The sequence below is a fragment of the Canis lupus genome, chromosome 37, assembly GCF_011100685.1.
Source record: "Canis lupus familiaris isolate Mischka breed German Shepherd chromosome 37, alternate assembly UU_Cfam_GSD_1.0, whole genome shotgun sequence".
NCBI classification, from domain to species: Eukaryota; Metazoa; Chordata; class Mammalia; order Carnivora; family Canidae; genus Canis; species Canis lupus.
In genome coordinates, this window is record NC_049258.1 from 16,118,627 (window position 1) to 16,134,759 (window position 16,133).

General features: G+C 38.1%; 1 protein-coding gene and 1 long non-coding RNA gene across 11 annotated transcripts in view; one reads left to right on the forward strand and one right to left on the reverse strand.

Annotated features, from left to right (window-relative positions):
- PLEKHM3 (pleckstrin homology domain containing M3) overlaps positions 1 to 16,133 on the reverse strand; it is a 178,263-nt gene that overhangs the window by 78,822 nt on the left and 83,308 nt on the right. The gene's annotated exons all lie outside the window — the stretch shown is intronic.
- LOC111094380 overlaps positions 1 to 16,133 on the forward strand; it is an 89,360-nt gene that overhangs the window by 42,994 nt on the left and 30,233 nt on the right. The gene's annotated exons all lie outside the window — the stretch shown is intronic.

Consider the following 16,133-nt stretch of genomic DNA (forward strand, 5'->3'; position numbering starts at 1 on the left):
AGTGTAGATGACATACAGCATTCTGGTAGTTTCAAGTATTCAGCAAAGTGATAGAAGAGTTATATGCATGATGAAGTGACCACCATGATAAGTCTAACTACCATCTATCATCATACAAAGTTGTTGTATATTATTGACTTTATTCCCTGTGCTGTACATTGTATCACTGTGTCTTAGAAGTAGAAGTTTGTACTTTTTAATCCCCCTTCCTCTCTGTTACCCCTCACCCCACCTCATTCCCCCTCGGCAACCACCATATTACTCTCTGTATCTATGAGTCTGTTTTTGTTATATTTTGTTTGCTTTTTTAGGTTCCACACATAAGTGAAATTATGCGGTATTTGTCTTTCTCTTATTTCACTTAGTATTATACCTCTAGGTCCATCCATTTTGTTGCAAATGAAAGTTTCATTCTTTTATTATGGCTGGGTAATATTCCATCGTATGTGTATACTACCTCTTCTTTATCCATTCATCCAAAGATTGGCATTTGGGTTGCTTTCCTCTCCTGCCTATTATAAATAATACTGCAGTGAACATAAGGCTGCATATTCTTTTCAAGTTAGTTTCTTTTCTGTGGATAAATACCCAAAAGTAGAGTTGCTGGATCACATATTTTTAATTTTTTTGAGGAACCTCCATACTATTTTCCATGGTGACTGTAACAAATTACATTGCTACCGGTAGTGTAGAAGGATTCCCTTTTCCCCACATCCTTACCAATATTTGTTACTTGTCTTTTTGATACCAGCCATTCTGATAGGTGTGATATGTCATTTGATTTTCATTTACATTTCCCTGATAATTAGTGATGTTGAGCATCTTTTCGTGTCTCTTAGCCCTCTTTGGAGAAATGTCTTCAGATCCTCTGCCTATTTTTAAAATTGGTTTGTTTTTATGATATTAGGCTGTGAGTTCTTTATATATTTTGGATATTAACCCTTTATCAGTTATGTTATTTGCAAATATCTTTTCTCATTCAGTAGGTTACCTTTCCATTTTGTTGATGGTTTTCTTCACTGTACAAAAGCTTTTTACTCTAATGTCGTCCCATTTGGGTTTTTTTGCTTTTGGTGCCCTTACCTGAGGAGACAGATCCAAAGAAATATTGCTAAGACCTACATCTGAGAACCTACTGTGTATATTTTCTTCAAGGACTTCCATAGTTTCAGGTCTACATTTAAGACTTTACTCCAGTTTATTTTGTATATAAGAAAATGATCCAGGGACACTTGGGTAGCTCAGTTAGTTAAATGTCTGCCTTCAGCTCAAGTCATGATCCCAGAGTCCTGGGATGGAGCCTCACATTGGGCTCCCGCTTCTCCCTCCTCCACTTCCCCCTGCTTTTGCTTGCTCGCTCTGTCAAATAAATAAAATCTTTAAAAAAAAAAAAAAAAGGTTCAATTTTATTCTTTTGCATGTAGTTGTCCAGTTTCCCCAACACCATTTATTGAAGAGATTATCTTTTCCTCATTGTATACTCTTGCCTCCTTTGTTGGGCATTAACTGAACATATGAGCATGGGTTTATTTCTGGACTTTCTATTCTGTTCATTAATTAATGTGTTTGTTTTTGTGCCACTGCCATAATATTTTGATTACAATAGCTTTGTAGTATAGTGGGAGTTTGGGGCGTAATACCTTCTGCTTTGCTCTTCTCAAGATTGCTTCAGCTCTTCAGGGTCTTTTGTAGTTCCATATAAACATTAGGATAATTTGTACTAGTTCTGTGAAAAATGCCATTAGTATTTTCATAGGGATCCCACTGAATCTGTAGATTGTAGCTAGTAGATTTCTTCCAATCCATGGTATGTATGTCTGTCCATTTATTTGTGTCATCTTCAATTTCTTTCATCAGTGTTTTACAGTTTTCAAAGTACAGGTCTTTCATTTCCTCAATTAAATTTATTTCTAGGTATTTTATTCTCCTTGATGCAATTGTAAATGTGATTGTTTTCCTAATTTCTGATAGTTTTATTAGTGTGTAAAAATGCAAGAGATTACCGTATATTAATTTTGTATCATGCAATAGTATTGAGTTCATTTATTCTAATAGTTTTTTAGTGGAGTCTTTAGAGTTTTCCATATATAGTGTCATGTTATTTGCAAATAGTTTTATTTCCTCTTTTCCAGTTTGGATGCCTTTTATTTATTTTTCTTTAAATGTCTATTATAGCTAGGATTTCCAATACTATGTTGAATATAAGTGGTAAGAGTGGGCATCTTTGTCCTATGCCTGATCTTGGAAAAGATTTTAGCTTTTTACCATTGAGTATGTTATTTGTGGGTCTGTCATATATGGCCGGCCTTATGGTGAGGTATGTTCCCTCTGTACCCACTTTGCTGACTTTTTACCATAAGTAGATGCTTAATTTTGTCATGCTTTTTCTGCATCTACTGAGATGATATACCACATTAACAGAAAGAAGGGTTAAGAATTATATAATCATTTTGAGTTTGTAGATATTGAACCATCCTGCATTCCTGGAGTAAATTCCAATTGATCACTGTCAATGATCCTTTCAACTTCAATGTATAATTGAATTTGGTTTGCTAATAGTTTGTTGAGGACACCTGCATGTATGTTCATCAGCAACACTGGCCTGTAATTTTTTCTTCTGGAATGTCTTTGTCTGGTTTTGGTATTAAGATAATGTTAGCCTCCTAGAATACATTTGGAAGTGCTCCTTCTCTTCAATTTTTTGGGAATAGTTTGAGAGGCATAGGTGTTAGCTCTTCTTCAATGTTTGGTAGAATTCACCTATAAAGTCATCTGGTAACTGGACTTTTATTTGTTGGTGGTTTTTTGATTACTGATTCAATTTCATTATTAGTAGTTGGTCTGTTCAGATTTTCTATTTCTTCTTGATTCACTCTTGGAAGACTGCATGTTCTCTAGGAATGTATCCTAATCTTTGATTCTACTGTAATCAAGGTGCTAGTGACCCAGGCTTGAAGGCCAGAGTATCAGGTTTCTTGCACTAGCTGTATTCCTTACAAGCTGTGTCATCTCAGGCAAGTCCTAAATCCATCTAACTTCAGCTTCTTCACTGTTTAATAAAGATGAATGAATACAAATGTCTTTAAATATCTTTCCAGTTCTGTGCCTAAATTAATAGATTTTGGAGTCGAGAAAATTGATTGGTATGGCAACCTGTGTGTCTTTGTCTAATAGCTTCTATGGCTTTCATTAATGGGGACAGTGATGTTGAATATCACATTAATGAATTATCTTTTTACATATATAGTGATGACTTTAGTACATAGATACAGATGAGAATAATGGAATAAAATATTTCAAATTGGGAGTCCCTGACAAAGTCTAATATCTTTAGCTGCTGTCAGTTCACAGCATCTGGGTAAATAACAGTAAATAGGAAAAAACAATGGATTATGGACAAGCAGATAGGTACCAAAGTGTTGATCGTTATAACCCTCCCCTCTTCCCCCAACACACACACTCCCCAAACAAAACTCATGGTGCTTGCTAGCATTTTTTTTTCTCTTATGTACTACTATGCAATTTTCTTGTACCCTAAAGGAAAGAAACAACCAATTTATTTAATTAATGTTTATGATTGTCCACTATATAACAAGCACTGTGCCAGGCACTAGGTAGATAATTATGAATAAGATAGTCCCAGCACTGAGTTCAAGGAGCATTAAGTCAACTGAGGAAAAGATATATAAACTGATAACTGAGAACTACGACTTATGCACAGGAAATATATTTTTAAAGTGGCCTAGAATGTTGGATCTCAATCCTGTCTATTAAAATCACATGGGGGAGCTTTTAGAAAATAACAGGGCACAAGCATGAGTAGAACCCAGAAATCAGTGTTAAAACAAAACAAAACCTCTCCTAGTGATTAGTGCAGCAAAGGTTCAGAACCACTGGCCTAACAGCTAGCTTTCAGTCTTTCAGCTAAGTCTGTGTGGAACATATGTGTGGAATAGGAAACCTAGGACCGTCTTAGTGTGGGGCACCTAGGGTAGTGATGGAGGATAATCTAATATGGGGACACAGGATGTTTGAGCATGGTTCAGTGGGAGGAATAATCTTCCAACAACAATTGCTTAATAATGAAATCCCTTAAATAAAGTACCATGAAAGCAATGTGGCAGAAGGGCTAAGAAATGGAGACAGAGTGGATCAAGTAAGTAGGCTGGAAAATTATTTCAAGATTAGCTTCTGCTTCTTCTGTTTTGTACAAACTTAGGTCAGCTGGACACTGTGGGAGAAGGAAAGCCACTGAAATGGACTGCAGCAAGAACAAATGCAGGGTAGTGTTCTCTTGATGTTTTGCCACTTAGTTCTTTCTGCTCTAAAATCCTAAAACTTCAACAGAGTACAAGGAATTAAAAAAAAATAAGTATAAATTTACAAACCAAATCATACTGGTATACTTTATACTTCTACTAGAGCATTACAGCCAGTTGGTTATCCAGTTAACAGTTACTGGGTGTGTAAAATAAGCCAAGTGTTGTGTTAAGTGCTGTAGATGAATGTATCAATGAACACGGTTGATGAGCAACAAAGAGAATTTGCAGATTCTCCATACTAGGCTGGGTTTTTCTTGCTTCCAAACACTGTTCATTAATTAACTCCTCTTCTCACACTAACTCACCAACTTTGTGCACGGTCTGCTAAAGTTATCTATGTATTTATTTACGTTTCTGTGTATAAATAGATTTCACATGTTTGTTTCCTCTCCCCCGAGAAGCACCCTTCCTTATCTATGGTCTCCTCTCTACCACTCGTTAGTGTCTACCTCTGTAATTTACATAAGGTCAGCCATACCAGACACCAAGAGCTAGAAAATGCAATATAATGTAGAAAAGATAAAGGAACTAAGCTTAATGCTTAGTGCGTCTGGAGAAGATGCGTTCAGGAGATAACGATGGTGGCCATAAAATACACAGGCTTTTAAGACTGGATGACGCCAATCAGCTTTTCTTTTCCCCGAGGATGGAAATTGTAGCACAAAAGCATTGAAGTCAAATATGACAATAAGTTTCCTGAGAGGGAAGACTGAGAGGTATTAAAATATATCTCTTATCATGATGTTTTTTAATGTCAATAAAAAAAGATGTTTTGCAGCTATTTAGAGGTAGGGACACACTCTTCTGCTCATCAGAGGTAAGGGCCAGATGATGTAAGGCTTATTTTCTACCAGTTTGTTCCTCTTTCCCACTGCCTTCCATCTTCAGGGTAGACCAACTGTGCAAGACACTCTCCGAACATCTTTAGGCAGATCCACAGGGGAAGCACAGGGTGAATAAGAACATAAAAGTCAAGCCCAGGGAGGCACCTGCTCTTGTCATCTGGGTGATGCCATGGGCTTTTCCCTGTGGTGGTTTAGCTGTACAAGTTGGCGCTTTCAACCAAGCTATTTAGATGGACCAAATGAGTAGGAGCATCCAGGGGCGAGTTTCCCTTATACTCTGAGTAGTAAAAGGGGTTGTGGAGAATCTGCAGGCCCAATGTGTGCTCAGGTAGCATTAAACTGCCTCAGACAGAGCTGACCAGGCAGGACAGGACTCTGCAGGGGATGCAGACATGAATTCACAGCCACTTCAGGGGCTGCTGGGGGAACCATTCATGTTTCGGAGAGAGAAAGCCTGGCATCTCAGCATTAATTTTACTACTAACGTATTCAATAAATGAGTGGATTATTTGCATTTTGTCAGAAAACATAACCTCTGATCATCACATCTCCCAATGAATTTAATGCAAATGAAAACCAACCTTACAACCTCTGTGACTTGTCACTATGGTAAAAACTCTAAAATCAGAAGCTGAAATCTGCATAAATTTCATTGCAATAAATAGATGGTGAGTACATAATATGTGACAGGCATTGTTCGAGGTCCTAGAGCTTTGGAGAAGACATGGTTTTTTAACATCAAAGAATATGCAGATAAGTGGGATAAACAGGCAAGTAGACAAGCAGTTCAGTTCACAATGCAGAGTGCTGAGATCTGTAGACACACATGTAGAGGTGAGGGAAGCCTCCAGAGCACCTGGTCAGCCTCCAGAGCCTCCCAGAACCGCCTAGAGGTACTCTCAAGAAGTGGAAGGAGGGGTATGTCTGGCAGAGGGAACAGTATGAGTGAGAGCTCAGAGGCCAGTGTGAGTACAGAGCTTTCAGGGGACTGGCTGTGTGAGCAGATGAAGGAGCTGTGCACGTGTACAAACGGTAAGGGGGAACTGCAGGCTATGAGCTTATAAAGGCAACATACAGCCAGACATAAGAGGCCTTGTATGCCTTGCTAATTAAGCACCTACCTCAAAAGAGATGGGGTGCCACAGAAGTGTAGCATAATGTGGTTAGATCTGTCACTTAAAAAGAACAATGAAAGCAGAAGGTAGACAGGGGAAGAGACAGACCACTTTTTTGGTAAATTAGGTGAGAAATTATGGGGCCTGAACAGAATTTAAATGGTTACCCTGGGGTAGTAGAAAATGGGCCTACCATGAGATAGATTTCTATAGCAGAATCCACACATGATGATGACTAATAGGAAGTAAAGGCCAGACAGGGAGCTTGGGATCATTTGGTTTTCCAGCTAGGTCAGTAGGAAAATGGCAGTTCCATTTACTGGCATAGGGAATAAGGAAGAGGAATTGTCTTTGGGGAGCAGGGAGTTCAGTTGGGGCAGAAGACTGGAACCGTCTGTAGAATGTCCAGGTAAAGTCATCCATGAGTCCAGGCAGGAGATCTGTGTGCCCTACAGGTGTTAAGTGGAGCCATGAAAATGAGTCCCAGCCCAGGACAACACATCTTAGAAAAAGAAAAGAGGACTCTGGCAGAACAGTATTATTTAGGGAGTAGATGAAGGAAGACTGGGAAGAGCATCTGTTTGGAGGGAAAAAAAGCAGAAAAGCCAGCTTCAGTGAAGTCAAAGAAGGAGAGAATTTTTTTTTTATAAATTTTTAAAATTTTTATTTATGATAGTCACACACACAGAGAGAGAGGCAGAGACACAGGCAGAGGGAGAAGCAGGCTCCATGCACCGGGAGCCCGATGAGGGATTCGATCCCGGGTCTCCAGGATCGCGCCCTGGGCCAAAGACAGGTGCTAAACCGCTGCGCCACCCAGGGATCCCAAGGAGAGAATTTCAAGAAGAAAAAGAGGGTCATGGCATCCAAGGCAGTGGAGAGGTCAAATAATATGAGTGAGACCGTCACAAAGCCTAGAAAGTCTCTGCTGGATTTGGCAAATGGGAATCATTAGTAATGTTGGACAGGACGATTTCAGGGTAGGAAGACAGAAGCCAGACTGCAGAGGGGTAGAGGACCATGGATTACTCTTTGAAGAAGTTACCCTTTAAGAAAGGAGAGAAATTGGGCCATGGCTAAAAAAGGATGTAGGACTAAGAAGGGATCCTTTTAAAAAAAAAAAAAAAAAAGAAAATGTATTATTTCAATTTAAATACTTTTCAATTATAGTTAACTTTAGTTTCAGGTGTACAGCAAAGTGATTCAACATCATATATATCACAAAATAAATACCGTGGGTCTAGTTACCATTTGTCACCATACATAGGTATTACAATGTTAACTGTATTCCCTACACTACACTTTACATCTCTGACTTTTTTATAACTGGAAGTCTGTACCTCTTAATCCTCTTCACCTATTTCACCCATCCTTTTACTCACCTCCTCTAGCAACCACCAATTTATTATTTGGGTCTGTTTCCATTTTTTGTTTATTCATGTTTTGTTTCTTAGATTCTACATATAAGTGAAATCCTATGGTACTTGTCTTTCTCTGACTTATTTCACTTAGCACAGCACCCGCTATATCCATCTGTGTTGTTACAAATGGCAAGATTTAATTTTTGAAATCAGATTATGGCTGAGTAATATTCCATGCACATTCACATCACAGTTTCTTTTCTTTTCTTTTTTTTTTTTAAAGATTTTTTCATTTATTTATGATAGAGAGAGAGAGAGAGGCAGAGACACAGGAGGAGGGAGAAGCAGGCTCCATGCCGGGAGCCCGACGTGGGACTCGATCCCGGGTCTCCAGGATCGCGCCCTGGGCCAAAGGCAGGCGCTAAACCGCTGAGCCACCCAGGGATCCCCACATCACAGTTTCTTTATTTATTCATCCACTGACAGACACATAGGCTGTTTCCATATCTTGGCTACTGTAAATAATGCTGCAATGAACATAGGGGTACATATCTTTCTGTGTTAGTATTTTCATTTTATTTAGATAAATCCCCAAGTGGAATGGCTGGATATGGTTTTTGTTCTATTTTTAATTTTTGGAGGAACTTTTATACTGTTTTCCATAGTGGTTGCACCAAGTATATTCCCACAAACAGTGCATAAGGGATCCTTTTATTCCTACATCTTCACTAACATTTCATTTCTCCTATTGATACTAGCTCTTCTGCAAGGGAGGCCATATCTTACTATGGCTTTGGTTTGCATTTCCCTGATGATCAGTGATGCTGAGTATCTTTTCGTGTGTCTGTTGACTGTATGTTTTCTTTGAAGAAGATGTTTATTTTAGGTCCTCTGTCCATTTTTTAATCAGGTTTTTAAAATATATTTTGGAAATTAATACCTTATTATATCATTTGTAAGTATCTTCTCCTATTTAGTAGGTTACCTTTTCATTTTATTGATAGTTTTCTTTCTTGGGCAAAAGTTTTTTGTTGATATTGTTTATTTTTGCTTTCGCTGTCCTTCCCTGAGGAAACATCCAAAAAAAATTGCTAAGAGTGATGTACAAAAGTTTACTGCCTGTTTTCTTCTATAAGTTTTATGGTTTTAGGTCCTACATTTAAGTCTTTAATTCATTTTATTTTTGGTATATGGTTTAAGAAGGTGATCTAATTTTCCCAGCACTGTTTATTGAGACTGTCTTTTCCCCATTGTATATTCTTGCTTTCTTTGTTGTAGTTACTTGATCATGTAAATGGGTTTATTTCTGGGCTCTCTATTCTGTTTTATTGATTTGTTTTTGTGTCAATACCATCCTGTTTTGATTGCTACAGCTTTATAATATAGCTTGAAATCAGGAGGCATGATATCTCAAGATTGTTTTTGCTATTCAAGGTCTTCGCAGGTTCCATACATATTTTAGGTTTACTTGTTCTAGTTCTGTGAAAAATGCTATTGGTATTTTGATAGGGGTTGCACTGAATCTGTAGACTACTTTGGGTAATATGGACATTTTAACAATATTCTTTCAAACTGTGAACATGGTATATTCTTCTATTTATTTTTCTTCCATATTTTTCATTGGGGTTTTTCACCTTGGTTAAATTTATTCCTAGGTATTTTATTCTTGATACACTTGTAAATGGGATTGTTCTCCTAATTTCTCTGTTAGTGTATAAATATTCCAACAGATTTCTATATATTATTTTTGTATGCTGCAACTGTACCAAATTCATTTAGTTTTTTTTTTTTTTTTTAAGATTTATTTGAGAGAAAGAGAGACCAAGAGCAAGGAGAGGGGCAGAAAAAGAGGGAGAAAAGCAAACTCCCCCCTGAGGTTGGAGCCCAAAATGGGGCTTGATCCCTGGAGCCCCACATCATGACCTGAGCTGAAATCAAAAGTCAGATACTCAACTGGCTAAGCCACTCAGGCGCCCCTATTCTAACAGGTTTTAGTGGAGTCTTTAGGGTCTTCTATATATAGTAACAGTCACAGTTTTACTTCCTCTGTTCCAATCTGGATACCTTTTCTTTCCCTTTTTTTGTGTGACTGCTGTAACTAAAACTTCCAATACAACATTGAATAAAAGTGGTAAAAGGTGGGCATCTTTGTCTTGTGCTTGATCTTAGAGGAAAAGCTTTCAGCTTTTCACCATTGAGTATGATGTTAGCTATGGATTTGTTATATATATATGGACTTTATGTTGAAGTATGTTCCCTCTATACCCATTTTGAGAGTTTTTATCATAAATGGATGAATTTTGTCTAATGCTTTTTCTGCATCTATTGAGATGACCATATGATTATTACCCTTCTCTTGTTAATGTGCTGTATCAGATTGATTTTGTGGATATTAAACCCTCCTTGTGGGGATCCCTGGGTGGCTCAGCGGTTTAGCGCCTGCCTTTGGCCCAGGGCGCGATCCTGGAGTCCTGGGATCGAGTCCCACGTCGGGCTCCCGGCATGGAGCCTGCTTCTCCCTCCTCCTGTGTCTCTGCCTCTCTCTCTCTCTCTGTGTCTATCTCTATCATAAATAAATAAATAAATCTTTAAAATAAATAAATGAATAAAATAAACCCTCCTTGTATCCCAGGAATAAATCCCACTTGCCTGTGGTATATGATCTTTTTAATGTATTGTTGGCTTTGGTTTGCTAATATTTCATCAAAGATTTCTGCATCTATCTTTATCAGAGCCATTGATCTGTAAATCCTTTTTTTTTTTGGGTGGGGGGGAAGTAGTGTCTTTGGTTTGGTAGCAGGATAATGCTGGCATTGTAGAATGAATTTGGAAGCATTTCTTCCTCTGAAATTTTTGGGAATATTTTGAAAAGAACAGGTATTAACTCTTCTTTAAATATCTGGTGGAATTCACCTGTTGTGAAGCCTTCTGGTCCTGGACTTTTGTTTGCTGAGAAGTTTTAAAATTACTGTTTGAATTTCACTACTAGCAATGCTAGCAATGGTCTGTTCAGATTTTCTATTTCTTCCTGATTCAGTCTTGGAAGATTATACATTTCTAGGAATTCATCTATTTCTCTAGCTATCCAATTTATTGTTCATATTAGTCTTTTATAACCCTTTGTATTCCTCTAGTGTTGATTATAACTTCTCTCATTTCTGATTTTACTTATTTGAGCCCTTTCTCTTTTATTCTTGATGAGTCTGGCTAAAGGTTTATCATTTTTATCTTTTCAAAGAACCAACTCTTAGTTTCATTGATCTTTTTTATCTTTTTTTTTTTTTTTTTTGCCTCTATTTCATTATTATTTCCTTCCATTAAATTGGGTTTTGCTTGTTCCTCTTTTTCTAGTTCCTTTAGCTGTAAGGTTAGACTATTTGAAATTCTGTTTCTTGTGATAGGCCTGTATTGCTATGAACTTTCTGTTTGCAACTACTTTTGCTGGGTCCCCTAGATTCTAGGATGTTGTTTCTAATTTCATTTGTCTCAAGGTAACCTTTAAATTTCCTCTTTGATTTCTTCACAATCCATTGATTGTTTAGTAGCATATTTATATGCTAAAATGAAGGTGCTAGTATAAGAGAACCTATAGATACAAAAGTAGGGATAACTGACAGAGCCTGGCCTTGGAATGGCCTAGAGAAAATGCGGTGCGGACGGAGCAGGAAGGTCTTTAAATACACCTATTTGCACACATATGCGCGCGCACACACAAACACACATGTCTCCGGTATTTTCTTAACTAAATTGCTTCAGGTTTCCACTACCATGTTATATAAAAGGTAGTTACTAATTTTTCCAATGTTCCCTTTTAGGGAGGGACATACTGGGAACCAAAAGGCTCCAAACTACCTGAAAGTAATCTAATTTAGCCATCCTGTGGTAAACATGATTTTTGCTACAGAAGGGTACTGCTTTTTGCTTTCTGACAAGGCTGCTGTGTTTAAGGTTTTCTGTGATTAAATGACCTTATTGCACTGCCGGGCTATTAACCATCAGATCTGACAACATTTCTCCAGCAAGCCAACTATGGGAACAGCCTTGTCCGTGCCAGTGCAAGTTCATCTGGTCAGTCCTGACATCAGAGCCCAAAGACAAATGTATTAAGGAGTGTCAACTCCACAACTTTAGTCACCCATCAAGGGAAACCACATTACTGGCAGGTAGCACTATCAAGTTCTCTGATACCAAAGACCAATAAAGAAACTTGCTAAGGAATGATGGAAACCAAGAAGCACAATCATTTCTAATGCCAAAGTTTTCTATTTTACCATCTTCAGAATTGCCTGACACACCAAGAAGGTAACTTGCTTGAATGAGAAAGATGAGAAAAGATGAAAATCAAAAAACACCATATATGATTCAGAGTCCTTATGTTATGCAGCTGGTACTTGGGGTTAAAATGCAGAGATAATTGCCTATGAAATCAAAGGCAACAGTCTTTATAAAAAAGGTAGGGGTCCTCATTCCATTTTGTACTTAGGACACTGAGTCAAAAAAAATCAAGACTCATTTAACCCAACTGCTTTCTGAGGTCTTTACTTCAGCTCCCACCAAACTCTGATGCTCATGAGAGAAGAGGGACTAGGTCAGACTCTGAAGTAAGTAAATGCTTTGCAGGATTTTGAAAGATTTAATAATATCACCATTTCCCTGAAGCTCAGTTCTTGGAGGTGCATACCTGGCATTTAAAAACCCAGTAATTAATATGTGAAGAAAGGGGGTGCCTGGGTGGCTGTGTTGGTTGGGTGTCTGCCTTCCTCTGGGGTCATGATCCCAGGGTTGTGGGATTGAGCATTGAGTCAAGCTCCCTGCTCAGAGAGGAGCCTGCTTCTTCCTCTCCCTCTGCTGCTCCCCCTGCTTGTGCTTGCACTCTCTCTGTTGAATAAGTAAATAAAATCTTTTTTTAAAAATGAAAAAGTTTGTAATGGAAATGTTAGCACATGTAAAAAATAGGTTTTAAAGAAAAGACCCATCTACACACACAACGTGCGCGCGCGCACACACACACACACACACCCCACCACCACCACCACAGAAAACCTCCAACTTTGATTCTAAGTCATAATAGTCTAAATGAAGAATATGGATAGAAGTGCATAAAGAATAATTTAAAAAAGGAAACCATTTATTCGTGTAGCAGTATTGTGTTTTCCAAGAATATGTGCTCTAGGTTGGGTAATTTGCACTATGTTGAGAGGGCTGCGTAGCACCCACACTGAAATCAGTAATGTGATTTTAGCACCGTGAAACATCCCCAGGGAGATGCAATTTGGTGTTCTTGATATGAGCTGCAAACTCTTCCTGCAATCGTTACATTAGGCTGAACATGGACAGGAATCATATGTCTAGCCTTGCTCCCAGCTAATGGAAAAACAATTTTAAATCAAAGGCGGATATTTTGATAGCAACCCATGTGGAAGAAACAAGCTTCGATCATTTCTCTAGATGCTTCATTTTGTTAATCCCATTGGTGGAAAAAGTAGCAAGATTGCGTCAGACATGTCTTGACAGATAGTTATGGGAAATCAGGGCCTCTTTTACCTGCTCATTGAAAAATTGTGTTAAGTTTCTCAGTAACAATCTAAAGCCTTAGTAGGAATATCTGGGAAGTAATTTTGGTTGTGATTATTCTATGTATCACAGTTATAGATCCTAGCTGAAAAGTCTTATAGTATTTTTTAACAATTCCAAGAACATAACATTTATCTAACTGCACGGAGTTTTATTTTTTTGTTCTCTAGAAAATGATTTTTAGATCATTTCTGTGTGTTTTATTTCCTCTCAGAATAAGAAAAAAATCAATACATAACTTGCCAGGATTCCTTTTTCACAGTTTATTAATCTGTTTAGTTTTAAAGGATACTGTCTTTTGCAGTCTGTAGCCACCTTTTAGCCTGCTGATATTGTTATATAATTTGCTAAATAAGATCTCTGAAGAAAATGAAGGAAGGTGGGGGAGCTATTAGGAGATCAGGAGGTTACATGACTTGAAAACCTTAGATGTTCTAGAAGTCATCCAAGGGAAAAGGAGTTCTTAAAGTAGAATGAAAACAATGATGGTTTTGAAAGCAAAAACATCCTGTGTTTTAGTAGTTTTGAAGTCCTGATAGGTTCATAATGTTAAGACTAAAGCCCCCAACTGCAGCTAATGACTCTTAAACAGCTAACTTGAAAAATAAAGCCACAAAATCTGGCTAATATTAAATCTTAGAAAGAACAAAGTCATATTCATTTACTCAACCTAAGTGTTATCTTATATTCTTAACAATCCTACTAATGCTTATTCTTCTAAAATTCAACATTAACCAGTCTTTGTTGGCTAATAATTGTACAATTATATCTCAGATTTTGGTTATAAGACAGTCCTCACACGCAGGTCAGAGACACAGCAAGTCATGTCTGTGTAGATTGTGTTTTAAGGCTGCCCTAAGAAATATATCTTAATAAGCTAGCCTCCTAAATTAGCGTATTCAATTCCCAACAGCATGCAATCTTTCCTCTTTGCAACAGATAACCCCTACACCTAATATGTCTGATTTTGAAGGGCGAAGTGTTGGTAGAGGAAGGTGAGGTATTGCTATGAAATGATCTCTCTCAGCTTATTATTAGTTCATGCATGCTTTTGGGCATACTAAATAATATCCTCATTTACTTTTTCCAAGATCAATGGTATATATCAAAGCACTATTTTTTCTGTTTAGTGAATCATGCTTAAGACAAATATTTACTGGCATAAAAAGATGTTCAAAGTATACTAGATGCAATGATTGAGTTAAAATTGGTATGTACAGTATGAAACCATTTCTATGGGGAAAAAAATAATCAGAGGAAAAAGTCTGAAGAGATATGTACCAAAGTGGTAGGATAATGGATGGCTTTCTTATTTTTGTTTTCTATACTGACTGGTATCTTTTCGTAATAAGAAAAAAAAAAATGGGATCTCTGGGTGGCTCAGCGGTTTTAGCGCCTGCCTTCACGCCCAGGGCATGATCCTGGGGTCCCGGGATCGAGTCCCACATCAGGCTCCCTGCATGGAGCCTACTTCTCCCTCTGCCTCTCTCTCTGTGCCTCTCATTAATAAATAAATGAAATCTTAATTTGATCAAACTTTTTTTTTTTAAGTGGGTAGAATCTTGGCAACAATATTTTATTCATTTAGCTAATTTGTTCACCAAATATTGATAAAGCCCTCACTATGTCAGGTATGGCTCTAAGCTCTGGAGATATAGCAGTGAACAAAACAGATGAACCTTTCATAGCTTAAACCTGGTGGGGAAAGCAGGCCACTGCATATGGCTGTGAGCAGAGCACATAGATTGAGCAGAGCACAACCTCCATATCCATGCATGACAGCCCAAGAGATGGAGACAGACAAAATACCATGTTATATGGTAGTAAGTACAGAAAGAAGACAGGAAGTATGTGTGGGGGGAGGAGGAGTCAAGGATACTTTATTAATGTGACAGTTGTGTAAAGACCTAAAAGAGGTAAGGAAGCAACCCTGCAATTACCTGGGAAAAGGAAAAACAAGGATGGAAACTCACACAAGAGCCTGCTCTCAAAGACCAGAAAAGGCCAGTGTGACCAGAGCAGAAGAATAAGGGGACAGGTAGTAGGAGGTGAGAACAAAGAGGTGACTGGGGATGACACCATACATGGACTTGGCTTTTACCTGGGGTGAGAGGAGAAGCTATTAGTTTGGATGAAGACTGACATCATCTGATCTACCTATTGGCTTGAACTATAGTTGATGAACAGATTGAAGGGGAAGATCAGTTACTGCAAATAATGCAGGGGCATATGCCGTTGGGCTCAGGAAGATGCATTCTGCTATTCTGCTCTGGGCATATGAAGTTTAAGATGCCGGCAAATGGCTAACGGACATTTCAACTTTTGTACTTAGTCTCCTCTCAACTCAGTATGAAGACGGTTTTCCCCAGGGTAACAAAGGAAGGAATGGGAATCAGATGACACTGATGGGGACTGGTCTAAGAGCTGAGCCAGCTGCTGAATTCTGCTGGAAAGAAGAGGCACACCCATACTCCTTCTTTTTTTCCTGGTACTCACCTGGATAAATGATGTTAGTAAGAATGAGAAACTTTATGAGAGAAATTTCTGTTAAGTAAAGCTGATATTTCGGTGAGAAATAATCCTGGATATAATTTTGAGTAAAATGTGGGACCAAAGGCCAGAAAAGGTGACTTAAAAGGTAGCAGAATTGTGTTTGGTATTCTCCTAATACTCCAAAGTTGAGCTGTTAAACAAGTAGGACCAAATGTTCCCCAACACAGTTCTGCCCTAAGCAACTGGGAGAATAGGTGTAACATTTCCAACTGGCCTTAACTAGTGTTGGAGAGAAACTAGTTTTAAATTTATAACATGATAGGAACTTTGGATTCACCAAGTACTCCAAGTCCCCAAATCACATTTTGATGACAGAGAATGGGAAAAACTCAGATACCCATATTAATTTCTAGAATGCCTTTC